This window comes from Lycium barbarum, chromosome 8 (assembly GCF_019175385.1).
Source record: "Lycium barbarum isolate Lr01 chromosome 8, ASM1917538v2, whole genome shotgun sequence".
Taxonomy (NCBI): Eukaryota; Viridiplantae; Streptophyta; class Magnoliopsida; order Solanales; family Solanaceae; genus Lycium; species Lycium barbarum.
In genome coordinates this window covers 113,232,297-113,248,442 of record NC_083344.1, presented here as the reverse complement: position 1 = coordinate 113,248,442, position 16,146 = coordinate 113,232,297, and positions in this window count along the sequence as shown.

The following is a 16,146-nucleotide window of genomic DNA, read 5'->3' as shown; positions in this document are numbered from 1 at the left end:
TAAAATTAAACTAAAAGAGTAATAATAGTAAAGGACGAAAATAATAGAAATAGAGAGAGACAAGAGAGGAGAAATTTCTTATTCATTCAAATGTGTTCAAGTATGTGTTCATATCACATCACATACCTCTATTTATAATATTACATAGAGGTAGAGTTACAAAAGATGTCTTAAAGATGACACTAACCAATTGACATCATGGGATAGTTATGGGGGAGATCATGGAGGTGTGGGAGTAATAACCACATAATGGTGAGGAAGTAATGGAGGATTAACTATACATCATGGAGAAGAGTAGTGAGAGTTAATTCTTTAGGAGTTGGACATCCACCATATTATTCTAATATTTTATAACACAAACAATAAAATTTTTATTTAGTGGTAGTTTTTTAGATTGGTAGATGAGATGGTGAAAATTGAAAAGACATAATTTTAATCTTGAATGTTCTTTAAACTATAAATGTCACTATGATGTTTAACGATTTAGACTTATTTTTTGATTAAAATGGTTAAGAAATGTAGTAAAACTAGAAGATAATATTTATTCAATCGGGTAAAAGAGTTTGATTCTTTTCAAATGCCTATATTATAAATAATTATAATAGGTTCTGTAAGAATTGCTTTTGTAGAAAGAAATTTGCTTAAAACCAAAATTCGTAAGATCTTACCTTTGATTAACAATGTCAATAGATATAAAATGGATTGACTATATCATCAGTTGAAAAATGAATTATTAGAATAAATCGATTATAAGAAGAAGAAAAAAATTGCATCTCAAAAGACTACATAAACTTCAAAGTAAACATATATATGAAGTTTTCTTTTAAAAAACTGAAGGCCTCTCATTTGAGTTTGACTTTAGGCCTCAAACTTTCTTGAGCCACCCCTGGTAACGTCAAATTTCGAATTTGAGCTTGAGATGGGAGATGAACAACAATTAGTGACTAAAAACTATTTTTACAAGATAAAAGTAATGATTTAATGTGATTATGGTCTAAAATAATGATAATTAATGAGTATTTTTAACAATATGTTTAATGAAAAGGTTGTGATGATTTGTTATTGATGATTTTTTTTTAAATAATTAATAATAAAACAAAAATTCTTAACGTGAATAAGACAAGAAATTGGTGCGAACGCCTGTTTCATTATTCCCAAAGAGCACAATTTTCTCTTATTTAAGTATTTTAAACCTAATTTTGGTCGAATTGGGCCAACTTGGACCCAATTCCGCCGATCCAAACAACTCCCAACGTTGGTCCACCCAATTGTGGCTCAAAACTACGTCGTTTGATTAGTTTTGAGATTTTAGCTAGCATTTGGATATAGGTTTAGTTGAAATTTGAAGAAGAAAAAAAGAGCTTTTAAGTCGCGTTAAAAAATAGTTTTTGAAAATTGAAGTTATATTTATGGACATGCATTTTACTTGAAAAATGTTGAAGTTTCGTGAGTGGATGATTTTTTTTTATCCAAATCAGTTTTTGGAACTTGAAAATTCTTCTTTAATTTTTTTTTTAAGAACTGATCAACTTTCATAAACAAACAATGTTCCCATATTTTTAAAGTAAAAAATATCTATATCCAAACGGGAGCTTATATTGTTTTGTTCCTCCTTTCTCTCTCCTTGTCATTACCTCTACATCAATCACCCTTTCTTCCTCTTTCCTCCATCCTCCGCCTCTCCCTACATCATTGTCACCATCACCTTCACCACTATCTTCCTTTCCCTTTTTCTCTTTCTCGCTTTCGGCCATGCTCATCATCATTTTCAGTGACACATTCATAATTTTTAAGTTATAGGTGCTCAACTATTCCTAATCGGGAATTGCCACTAAAATTGAGTGCTCAATTAACATATTTGTAAAATTACTAGGTTTCTATATAAATGGTAGTGTTCTCCAAAATGTAATGGGTGCTCAAGCACCCATAAGCCTGAACATAGATCCGCTATTGACCATCTCCAACACTAGGAGGGAATATGTTAAAGGCCAAATCCATCGACAGACACATGAGGTCGTTCATTTCTTTCACTTGAGCACCTAAAGTGATCCTTGTTCCATTTAGATACTTCAGGTGGGTCATTCCTATTCCACTTAGACATTTTTTGCACCGTTATCGGAGCAAAACCAATACTAAAGGGGGCGTTACCTCATTGCACATCCAACCAGCCCAAAAGCCCTAATTTTTAATGGTAAAAAAACTCCACGAATTTACAAATTAGTAAATTTACAATTAAAATGAGTTGACACAATTTAAATGAGCTGGCACAATTTAATTGGCCAGTTAATCCACGTAGAAGACGACTGGTGTTGGTTTTGCTCCGATAATGGTGCAAAAAGTGTCTAAGTGGAATAGGAATGACCCACCTGAAGTGTCTAAATGGAACAGGGCCACTTTAGGTGCTCAAGTGAAAGAAATAGTTGACCACAGGTGTTTGTCGATGGGAGAAAGGAGAAAGAAAGAGCCATTGACGGTAGAATTAATATAGTGATAAAGAGGGAGAAAAAGGGAGGGGGGGGGGGGGAATCAAAATTAGGGAGAACCGTCAAATTTGCCCCTGAACTATGTGAAAGGCTCAAATTTGTCTTTTGTTTTAAAAATTAATTAATTACGGGATACGTGACATTAACAGGTGCTAAGCTTTCGTCATTTGAAAATAAGGGCAAAGGACATATATATATACACACACACACTTCGTTCATTTTTTCTTGTCCACTATTCTAAAAATAAATTTTCACTTTTATCCCTTTCACATATCAAGAGAAAAATAATCTGTTTTTCCTGTTTTGCTCTTAGCATTAATTATTTATTACAAATCATTTTGCAAATTCAATAAAATCATGCACCAATTAATATGAATATAATGATAAAATATACACTTTATTTATTACTATATTTCTTAAGAAATGTGCAAAGTCTATAATGAGCGAGCAAGTAAAAGTGAACGGATGAAATCTATTATTATAATATATATAAGCGTCGATCCGAATTTATCGTCCTCGTAGCTCTTAAGAGTACAATAAGATGCCCACATGTGACTGTTGCTATGCAAAATCTTACTCCTTATAAAGTTTTGTGAGACAGTGTTATTTTTAGACAAAATAGCCTGTTTGCTGGTCCCACCATACTACTACCTCTCTATTTTTCTTCATACACTTGTGCCTCTTTTTCTTTTAAGCTTTGCATTTTCTCCTCTTCCTTTTCCATTTCTATGCTCGCTGGTCCAAATCTTCATTTTGCTTTTGGAGAAAAATGCTTTATTCTTTGAATGAAGTTAATGAAAGTAAGTTAGAGTTTCACCATTTAAATTTAACAAGCCAATAAAAAGATTTTTTTATCGGTAAATTAAGTGAAAGTAAAAATAAATTATAGTTCTTTAAATCTGGGCTCGGGATTTATGTTTTTTTTTTCTCTGTCCCTTTGAGACGGTCTCATTCTTTATGTTTTTCAACCCTTAATCATTTAGTTTTTTTCTGAATTGAATAGAATTTTTTTTGTGGACAATTTTATCCATCATTTTGAAATTTATGATATATTACAATTTACGAACACTTAAAGTAGATATTATTGAGAGTGTTGAAAATGAAAGCAGTAATATCAATCAAGATCGAATTATCTTTCAAATCCTTATTTGGTTGATTGACTAAATATTCTTAAGCATAAACTATATAGGAAGAACTAACTGATTCTTGAAGTTCATTTTAATGAATTTAAGTTTTCCTTAATTTCGCCTAAAACTAAGTTTTAATTAGCATAAACTCTTGCCAAGAAATTATAAATGATATTAAAACTCGATGCATGTGTTTCTATCTATAAGTAAAGAAATATATGCTCACAATACAAATTATATTTCCAAAATATCTATTTTATATTTTGAATTTGGATCCGAGTTAGCACAGGTTTCATGAAACTAATAGTAGAGTATATATATATATATTTTTTTTTTTTTGAACTGGCTCCCTAAGATATATTATGACACATGAATAATGAATTTTGTGGGGCTTTCTCTGGCATGCAGTTTCTTTTTACCTACTCATATTCAGTGCTCAGAAGTCTGGAAATTATAAGTCAGAAAAACAGGCAGGGGCCAAAAAGTCTCTCTCAACCTCACGACTACATTGATGGCGGAAGACTAATGATGAAAATCCGGATTTGCCATAAATGCGATGTGTACAATACGCCATTTACACTCTTTAATGTTCACCTAATACCTGTTCTTTGTCTTTACATTACATTATGACAAAAGCAAAAAAACTTCATCCGTAATCTCCAACAGGTAAAACTATGGAATTCTATTCAATTACCCTTTTGCTTCCTCTAAAAAATATTAAAATTAGATACGTTGGCCATCACTTTAAAAACGTAATTGGAACCAGTAACAAAAAATAATTAGAATTAGGGTGGAAGTTTTGTAGATAGTAGAGTATTGTTTTGCGTATCCTGTTTTACTGATAGTCGTAGTATTTCTCTAGTAGTTTATGTCCTTTGATTATTGTTACCATATATTGTTGTCTCTTGTTCTTCGCTCTGCGTATTGTTTTATTGTAATTAGTGTTCTTTTTTCACATGTTTTGATATTGCTTTACCTTGAATCGAGAGTATATCGAAAACAACCTCTTTACCTCCCAAGATAGGGGTACTCTATCCTCCCTAGATCCACATGTGAATTATACTACGTATGTTGTTATTGTAACTAAAAATTACTAGAATCTCGAATGCAAAACTTTAAATTCTGATTAACTTTGTATTCAATCGATATTAGTTTCTACCCTGCGATGAATCATCCACTAAAATGACCTGGCGGTGCACGTAGGCTTAAGGAAATCGCATTTGGTTGTGCTATCTTGTCAATTTTATTTCCATCGTTAGATAATATTTCAGACTCTCATTACTGCAAAAAATAAAAATACACATATAGGCATGCGGCAAATAATACATTTTGAGTTGGTTCGCTATCACTAGATCTTGTATAGTAAAACGAAGATTACATTGGTCCCCCAACGTGAACTACAGGGATTTAGGTGATACTGACATAATTTGAGATTCAAAAAGTTTAATTAATTTTAAAAGACCTCTTTAGCCATACTCAAACGTGGCAACTCCATAGATACCCGATTTTGGGGCCATTATTTTAAGCTATATAGACGCAATGTGATAAAAATGCAAGTCTAATCGCTTCGGAATCAACTTCAGACACATGTGACCAAAACTTCTAATATTTTTATCTAAAGTTTGGCTTGCCAAAATCGGACTCCAAACATGTATATACAAAATTTTAGACATATTTTTTTGAAGTTTGAACTCTCAATTTCGTCGCAAAAATGTTTTCAACCTTTTCCAACAACTCACTTGATTTAAAGTCAATTTTCATATTCAAATTCAAGACCCACTTCTTCAAGCTCGCAACAATGACGATTTTAATCTGACAAACTCTTAACCGGCTATGGATGCAAAAAGGTGGTTGTACCTTAAATAACTTTGTGCAAATAAGCTAGGGGCGAAATCACTTCTATTAACACCATACTTCCCGACTTTATTGTAAGTATTAATCTTACAATGAGAAATGTATATTTGAAAATTAACAACAAAAGTAGATATCACATAATATGTATACACTTATGCATCTAGTATTAATTAATTTAGTATAATAATTAAACGTAAATCTTAGTACCTGATTTCACAGTGAAAAGCTCTTGTTTGAGAAAATAGACGGGGGATGTTTTTGGGGAGCTTCCAAAGGGGAGTCACATGAGTTGCACATTTGTTTGTTGGCAGCGTAAGTTTTTTATTTTTTTGGACAGATTCTAGTAGTTGGATGTAACTTGCTAAGTTCTAGATATTTCAGGGATGCTTTTTGTTCATATAAAATAGTTTACGGATGTTGCTTAAGTTTAGGTGTAGTCAAGGATATTTTTGACCAAAAACTCAAAAAAATTGTGTAGCAATGATGAAGCTAACGTAAAATTTGGGAAAGTGTCTCAAATAAGACGTCGAAATTGTAAATTGTAGTACCGAAATTCAATAGCCATTTGTAAAAGCAAGAAAAAATCCGCAATTTTTAATTCAAACCGTACATCAATTCCAATTTGTTTCAAGTATTGGAAGGAGAGTAACGTAGTCGGCAGAGGCATATTTAACTATTTAAGTATTGAATTTTCCAAATAAGTACAATAATGACCAAAAGGAAAAATCAGTCAAATAGCACCAATATAGAGACAAATGGTTTCCTACCCACGTTGGTTGATATACTTGGTCAATTCCCATGTTACTTTAGCTTACTATAAATAGGTCCTCCTTCAACACTTCCTAGCCATACATTCATCCATATATCTGTAGTCCTACTTTCTCCTTTTTCCTTTCATTTTCTCACTCAATAGTTGTAGACATGTGTTGAAGAAATTATGGTGTTGTTATAGAAATGGCATGGAGAGTCTATAAAGCTCAGGAGGGATAGCACCATAGGGACTATGTTCATGAGCTTATACATTCATTTTAAGCTTTCTTTTTTGTTAATCTATAGCGCTATCCATCCTGAGTTTTATGGTTTCTTCATGCTCTCTTTTGGTGCATGATGCTAATGTTTCATGGTAAATATGCCTTTGGGACTTTTGCTTAAGTTACAAAAGCACAACGCATGATGTGTTGATTAATGAGACACACCTTGTGAGTTCGTTGATGCATATTATGCCGAAGGTAAGGGTATCAATTGATCGGTTGGCCCCTAATCAGATCAGGAATATTGGCCTAAAAGGCTAAAACCCCTAAAGGATAGGGGTGGGGCTCAATTAGGGGCAATTTGCAGGATTGGCCTTCGTTGGGGATGGTCTTTAATTTTTTCCCCTAGCTAATTTTTTTTTTTGATTTCGGATTTGAATCCCCGTTCATAAAAAGTTCATAAAAAATTAAAAAAAAAATCGCAAGACAGAGTTTTGCATGCTTCAGAAGCTTTAGGCAAAATTTTGCCTTGCGAATTCAAACATTTACCTTGTGATTATTATTATTGAACTGGGTTTTGAATTTAGAATCTCGAGGTATCAAAAATTAAAGATCATCAATTTGAGGGATAAAAATTAAATATCAGTGCCTTTGAAGGGCAATCGTGCAAATGAGCCGGCTTATAGTTAGTCAGTTATCAGGTTACTGATCATATTTTCCTATGGTTCTTCATTTTTTTTGTTTTTCTTTTGTTTTTTCCTGTGCTTAAGTTTAAATGCGTACCTACAATTATATTAGCGGTCTGATTGTAAGTATGAAAATTTTGCAACATGTTCTAAAACTAAACTCTGAAGGAAGGTATGATCAGCATGACTGATGGTCCTCTTTTTTTTTTTTTTTTTCCCCTGATATATGGACATTATTATATTCTGGATCTGAATAAAATCTATACATCGGTTATTGTTTCTGAATTTATATATAATATAAAGCTAGACATAGACAATGTGATGTGACATCTCTCTATGACCTTCATTGACATTTTTGTTTTTTCAATTTTTTGCATTTTTTGGTTCTTTTCTTTATATAATCTAATAAGTAAGTGGATTAATAAAAACCTCATAAAATAAATATTGAAATCAAACCCACGTAGCAGTAATCAAGGCTGTCTTAATTATTAATCTTTGCAATAAAATCCAATTTACCATTTGCCTAAATCACCCCACGTAGGAGCGCAATAAAAACCCACGTAGGAGCAATACTGAAATCAACCCACATGTAGAAGCAATAACATGACTTTAATGGCAATTAAATTCCTATTCGCGCATTATGTAGCGGTATTGATGCATTAATTATTTTTCATACTGCAAGGTGCTATATATATATATTTATATTCAACAACACACATTTTTCTCTTCTTGTTTTCTAAAAGATTTGCTTAAAAAAATAAAGGTTTCATATTGAACTCTTTTCTAGATTAATCTCAGTGATTCTTTGCGATTAATTTCTTTTCTAATGAATCAAGAGTATAACGTATGGAGGTTACACAATAAAACTCATCCCCTTCTCTAATCTTTGTTCTTAAATTCTTATATATATGCAGTGACCTTATGAAGTTGCTGCAATTTCTTTTGAAGCTATACTATATGAGTTCGATAATGATTGCGCTAATGAAAGGTGCAAGATTTATAGTAAACTTAGATAGATTTGCTGCTTTAGACTTAAGTGACGCACCGTAAAATAGCAATGGGACTGTAAGAATAAGTAGTTATTTGTCATCCATTTTGGAGCAACAGTTTTTTTCATAAATCTCTTTACTTTATGTTTATGGAGTTGCAAGTTCTTGAAATTTTAACATTCTCGTTCTTTTTGCTCATTGTTCTTACAGGTTGTAACATTGTGAAATTTTTAGCTTTTCAGGTTTCTTTTACATTGTCCTTTTATAAATTATAATAATATTTCCAATTTTGATTTTTTTTTTGTTGTACTTGTAGAGCAGGGCAAAATTCAAAGTCATTGAGCTAGATGTACGTAAAGGAGAAGTCTCGGCCAAAAACAAGAGGTATGTTTTAATATGTTTTAAATTTTATTTTTGTTTTCATTGTTCTCTGTACTTTTTTCTTCTTTTTGCTGGTAAATCTCTGATTGTCTGAAAAAACTCCTACCTATTAGCATGTTAGTTTGAACTTTTACACATTTATACTGTCAATTTTTAGTTTTACAAATGTTTTAAGCTAAATCTAAGAACTAGCATTTATGTATTTATTTTACTTATCAACTATAAGAATTCTCTTTTGTACTTAATTGTTTTTAATTTTTATACGTGTAAGATGAAATTTATTTTACGATAACGCGAAGCGCGGTCAAATTCACTAGTTTCCTTTTAAATTCAGCGCACATTAATTCAATCATTTGATTACGCACACTGAATAGTACTCTCTCCGAATTAAAAAGAGTGTCTAGTTAGCCATTTGCACACCCTTTAATAAAATGTTAATTTCTAGACAAAAGAGATAATTTGATTAAACTGCCGCTAATTAAATAGGTATTAATATTGAATCACATAACACTTAATAGGGACAAAACTGAAAATATAATGTTAATTCTTTCTTAATTTGATGAATTAACGTTCTTTTTTACTCAAGAAAAAAAGGCTAAGTGTACGCTCTTATTGATCCGAATGAGTAGTAAATACCAAGTTCAGATAATATTTATTTGTAGCTTTAAGGTGGCTGTGGTTCCACGTCTTCCTTTAAATGCTTCCACTAAAATACAATGGCAAGCGGTTGACAATATGTCAATATCAGGGTGTCATTTATATTTGTTTTTGTTAGTTTCCAAAAGGTACAAGTAATGTGGTTAAGCTAAGTGATAAGTTAATAACAAATTACTTGACAATTTTAAGATAAAGCTAATGAAAATTAGAACAAAGCAAATTTAAAACATAATTTTTAAAATTGACAAAATAAAGTTATTAAATTTGAATTGAAAGATAAGCACTGACAACATCAAATTCAAAATCAACAAATTTCCATTTCGTGCTTTTACTTATTGAACTTGCAATTATTTTAAAGTTTTAAAATTTGAGTTAAAGTTATCCAAATCCGATTAATAAGTGATAAGATTCCATATATATTTGAACAGTTATCTTCTATATATAATTATATACTATGCCTAAATTTAAAAATTATTACTCAACATGGTAATCGAATAATAGATATATATTAATATTTACAACAATTGGTATTTTTTCAGTCAAAAGAAATCTATATCTATATTTATATATTCTATATTTATATATAAAATAGGAGAGGTACAAGTAATATGATTAAGTCAAATTGCAAGCTAATAATTAGCCATTTGGCAATTTTAAAACTATATTAATTATATATTATTTGCTATAATAACTAATAATTTAAATTGAACTTAAAAGATTTTAAAACTTGAATTGGATGATAAACCTTTTGAAGTTTAAATTAAAGGATAAAGTAGAATCCATATGTACATTAGATTAGAATATGATATTTTTTAGGTGTAGTAGTTATCCATCATAGCTTCACTAATATATATATATATATTTAAATTAAGCTTATCATTGAAAGATAAACTTTTTGAATTTGTAAAGGTATCATTTTTAGATTTGAAAGATAACACGATCAATTCAAATTTAAAATTATTGAATAAATATTAGAGAATTAATTTTACTACAAAAGTTGCTGATAAGTGTACAGTTTGTGTCATTCAAGAAGAGGCATAGGTAAAGATGGCAACCGGTTATTTATAACCGGTAACCGGACCGATTAAACCGGAACCGGAACCGGACCGGTTAAACCGGTTAAAATTAAAAAAAAAATAAAGAGTCGTTGGGCCTGTGCGTTATGGACCGTTGGCAACGGTCCATTTGCAAAAATGGCCGTTGCCAAACGGTCATTTTCTTAATTTTTGGCCCCCAATTTTTTTTTTTTAACACTTTAACCCATTCCCCACCCCTATATAAACCCTTCTTCATTTTCATTTTAATTCACATCAATTCACTCTTCTTCATCTTTCTCTCAAATCTCAATCTCTCAATTATAGTTACTTTGCAATAATTAGCCACAAAGTCTTATTATAGTTTCAACTTTCAATTAATAATTTTGCAATTATAATATTGTTGGTGGAGTTGGTGATTTTACAACAATCCGAAGTAGCTTTGGTGGATTTGCAATTCTAGCCGCCTTCACTTTGTTGGAAATTAATCCGGCAATTTGGTACCTTCGTTCCAACTCTATCTTTAATTTTCGCAATTTAATTCTAGCAATTTATTTTTCGCAATTTAATTTACGCAATTTAATTCTAGAAATTTAATTTGTTGTAATTTATTTTCTTGTGATTTATTTGATTGTGATTTAAATTAATTCTATTTAATAATGTCCAAGAGATTAAGACATGGTGCCGGTAGTAGTAGTCGTACTGTTAGGGGTACGCTTAATGAGGAAACTTTTTTGGAAGGAACACCTAATTTAGGTATTGATGTTGGTGGAAATAATCCACTTTTAGGTCATGAGGCAATGCAACAACATTTTACCGACACTTTTAATGAAGACTTAGATGATGATGATGATGAAACACAACCCCCCGAAAATCCCATAGGAGATACATGTCCTGCACAATCACATACACAAGACAAACCGCCTAGAACTCGTAAGCCAACAGCTAAAGTTTGGAAATTTATGACTAAGAATAGGGAAAACCAATCAGCTACATGTACCCTATGTGAACAAGTATTTAGTTTTAAGCAAGGAACTAGTAAGGATGGTGGAACAGGTACACTAAATGCTCATATGAGAACCAAACATATGGATGTTTGGGGAGAGCAAACGGGTTCAAATGTGGGGGGATTCAAATGACGATAGACCCACCGGTAGAAATTTTAAGTATGACAAGAAAAAAGAACGCGTAGAAATAGCTAAAATGGTAGCTTATGATTGTTTACCATTTTCCTTTCCCTCGGGTTTAGGGTTTGTTACTTACATTCAACGTTGTTATAACCCGTTATTTAAGGGTATTCCTAGAAGTACTTGTAGAGCTGATGTTATAGATTTGTTTAAAAAATATAGATTTTATTTGCGCCATGTATTTAATTCTTTAAATTGTAATGTTTGTCTTACCGCTGATTTGAGTCTTGATATTAACCATTTAGATTTTTTTGCTATTACATGTCATTGGGTTGATGACAACTGGGTTATGCAAAAAAGAATTATAGCTTTTTTATACGACGAAGGAAAAGGTCGTCACGATGGAAAATGTTTAGCCGATTCAATGTCTACTATAATGAGATTTTTTAACATTTATAGAAAAACACTTTGTATTGCTTTAGATAATGCTTCTAATAATATAAAGGCAATTGGTCTTTTAAAAAGAGAAATAAACCCTCCTCTAAGAAATATTTTTCATGTAAGATGTAGTTGTCACATTTTAAATTTAATTGTTAAAGATGGTCTTGTGCATTTTGATGATTCTGTTCAAAAGGTTAGAAATGTTGTTGCGTTTCTTTTTTGTAATGCTAATAGGAGAAGAATTAGAGATTTTAAGAATGTTTGTGTGAAAAATATCCTTAGACCTAGGAAAATTCAAGTAGAAATAGAGACTAGGTGGAACTACACTTACATTATGCTACAACAAGCATATGAGTATAGGATTCTCATACAACAAGTTCACAATAAATATAATATTGATAGTGATGATTGGTTAACTTTTAGGCATTGGGAAGATGCTAAAGAATGTATTGAACTCTTAGAAATTTTTTATAATGCAACTCTTGCTTTTTCTAGACAATTCTATCCCACGGTAACCGGAATTTTAGCCTACTTAGCGGAAATAGCTAGAGTTTAGCTAGAGTTTTACAAGAGTATAAATATAAACCCGATTATCAAGTGGCTATTTTTGAAATGATAATCAAATTTAAGAAGTATTTTTTTTCCATCCCAACTTTATTTATATTGGGTTCCCTTTTAAATCCTTGTTTAAAAGTGTCTTATACTAAAAATTTGGTTAGTCAAATTTATACATTTTTAGAAATTGAAGAGGGAGTTCAACCATCTTTAGCTGAAGCCGATCTCGCTATTGATGATGAGTTTAGAAAAGTTTTTACTCATTATTCTAGTTTGGAAGAACGTGCTACACCCGTTGCTCCACGCCCTACTACTTCTCAGAGTAGCAAAAAAGGCTTGTCGGGTTTAAAAGTTTTACATTCACAACCAACTTCTTCTTCTACTGCAAACTTTGATGAATTTAACTTTTATTTGATGCAGCCAAATGTGGATATCAGCCAACTGGATGAGGTGGACGTCTTAGCATGGTGGAAGAAGTACAAGGCAAGCTATCCGGTACTTTCAAGAATGGCTCGAGATATCCTTACGGTTCAGGTATCAACCGTGGCTTCGGAGAGCGCATTTAGCCAAGGAAGATAGCAAATTGGAGACTATAGACATTCATTATCCGGTTTTAGCTTGCAAGTACTAGTGTGCATTCGAGATTGGATTAGATCGGAGCGACGCAACCAAAACTCAGAAGCGGAGGAAGGCGAAGAGGAAGAAATTGAAGATTTGATAGCTAGTGGATCGGACCAAATGGAAGACTTTGAAGATATTTCCATGACCGAATATGATGTGGGGGAAATTAACGAAATGGTTCAAAATTGGTGATTTTATTATTCTACTATTTTTGTACAACTCATGTATTATTTGCAAGTTAAAAAAAAAAAAAAATACAACTTGCAAATAAATGTTATCCAAGAATGAATAAAATATATGGCTCATTGAGCTTTCTTCTATTTACTTGTGTTCATATTTTTACTTTTATTAAGTTAGGAATATACCTAAAATATACTAAGAATATTAAGTTATATAGTATACTTAAACATATATAAGTATATATAGTATATATATTAAGTTATACACATATATAAGTATATATAGTATATATTATATATAAATATATATAGTATATATATTAAGTATATATAGTATATATAGTATATATATTAAGTTATACACATATATAAGTATATATATTAAGTTATACATATATATAAGTATATATAGTATATAAGTATATATAGTATATAGTACATATATATACATATATATAGTATATATATTAAGTTATATATATATTTAGTATATATATTAAGTTATACATATATATAGTATATATATTAATTTATACATATATATAAGTATATATAGTAAGTTATACATATATATAAGTATATAGAGTATATAGTACATATATATCAGTATATATAGTATATATATTAACTTATACAAATATATAAGTATATGTAAGTTATATATATATATATATGTATACGAAAAACACTATTCTGTATTGCTGACTTGCTGTTAGGCTGTTAGTCAGTAAATATTTAAACTTTAATTATAAAGTTATATAACATATGTAAATATACCTACAATATACTAATAAATACTATAATATATATATATATATATAATACAAAAACAAAAAAAAATATTTTAACTACTCCAAACTGGACCGGTTCCGGTTTGGAGTTTAAAACCGGTTAACCGGAACCTGTTAAACCGGAACCGGCCGGTTCCTTAACTGGTTACCGGTCCGGTTCCGGTTGGAACCGGTTAACAGGTATAGGCATAGGAGTTGCAAAGTATTACTTGAAATCCCATTAAAAAAATTACTCACTCCATTATTTTGAATTAATAAATAAAACTTAATAATAATACTAAAAAAATAGCTAATTGATAACTTAATGCAAAGAAAGAATTTTCACGAGCAAATATAAGTTGAAAAAACAAAAAGGAAATATTTTTATGAAGTAAGAAATATATTATTTGATAATATAGTATTGAATAATAATAAACTTCGGAGCAATAGACTAGAACTTAAAACAAACAAACAAAAAGTTCATTTAGATAATTTTAGTAATAGAAATTAAAAAATAAAGAAGTCCTTAGTGGCATTATATTTTATAGTAGTCATATTTAGGAGTAAAAGATAAGGATTAAGGATCTTGGAGTTTGTCTTTTAAGTATACGTTGTGTTTTTTTAAAAAGGAAAAAAAAAAAAAAACAGATCCTGTACCTATTAGCTTATTGTTTGGTATGGTTTTTAAATTTGAATTTAGATGAATTTGAGTTGGAGTGAAGTTCCAACTTCTAACCTCTTATATATACTTCATCAACAACACAATCTTTTCAGAGTTGTTTCTTTTCTCTCTTTTTGTTGTTGATTATTAGTTTTTAGTAATTATGCTTATCAAGTTTTAGAGGGAAGAACTATTATTATCATTGGCTCTGTGCACTATCTTAAGAACACTTATCAAATGAACCCTTATTTCTTTTTATGTCTCACTTTCTTAACTATTACTATTGGTGAAATTGTTTTCTTTTGAGAAATGAAATGCACATCTTCTATTGGTTCGTGAAATGCTCAAGTTCAACTATATATACGGAAGTCAATGGCAAAGGAAATGTACCTCGAAGAGGTGATGAATCAAGAAACTTCAAACTGAAAATATCTCCCTTCTATTACCTTTTATTTGAAATGGCTTTGAAATTTTATGAAAATGTCAAAATATTTTCCACCTCACGTATTGTTTCTGTCCTAATACTTACAAAGAGTAGAAAAAATCTAAACTTTTTGTTCGTATACCTTTTATTTTTATTTTTATCATTGAGCTTAGATTTTTATGGTGTTTTCAAGTAAAAAGGTAATCTTTTCGAGTTGTGGTTTGTCTTCTTGGACTAACAATTAAAATTTTCTTAGCATATACATTTTGCAGTGTTACAAGTAAGTTGAATGGATAATTTTCTTTATAGCTTGAAAATTTTAGTATGAAATTATAATTAAGTGTGCTACAACAAATGAGGGTAGATAAACGAAATAATTCTTTTGTAGTGATAATAGATAATTGTTTCAAACCAACTCAAAAGGAACATAACTATGTGTTACCACAAAAATGAATAAAAATGCACTTCTTCTTATAATGCATTAAGAAGGCATTTAAGAAATTGAAAATTTTGTCGTAGGTAATTGTTTTAGATCTAATAGAATTTTTTTTTGACATGACTATCCAATTTAATTTAGTGAAATCCTTTATTCACATTTTTTTAATTTTATTACCAAAAAACTTACGAGGTTAGGTGTTCTTTTCTTAATTCACCATTATATTTCAAAGCTTGCTTTATACAATGTATTTACTGTATATCAATTTTCTTTTTAATCAGACTTCTTTATTTTTGAATTCTTGCTTTTTTTTTCTTTTCAGGTTTTCAAAAATCTGTTGGATAAAAATAGTTGAGAAAACGTTCTCGATCTATTAGCTACTTGAGGCCAATCCGTACAGTTCGTGCATTGACCTTTTATCATCTTTAATGCTCTTCACAAGTTTAGCACTGAATTCGTCATTTGAAGCAGGAAAAAACAACAAAGAAGAGTTTCAAGAACAAGTAAATCTTAGATTTTTGACAAAAAAATGTAAGGATATCATCATAAAGAAGGAGCATATACTTCCTCTCAAAGATATGCAGGCAACGAATGAGAGAACAAGTGTTGTATAGTGAATTTTGTAGGAGTTGAAGAGAAATCACATGTGTAGTATATAAGGAAAGAATATTACAATATTTAATGATGAATTTGTATAGTATCCGTTATACTTTTTCTCACTGCAAGTTCGTTCATTTGAGTTTCATAATT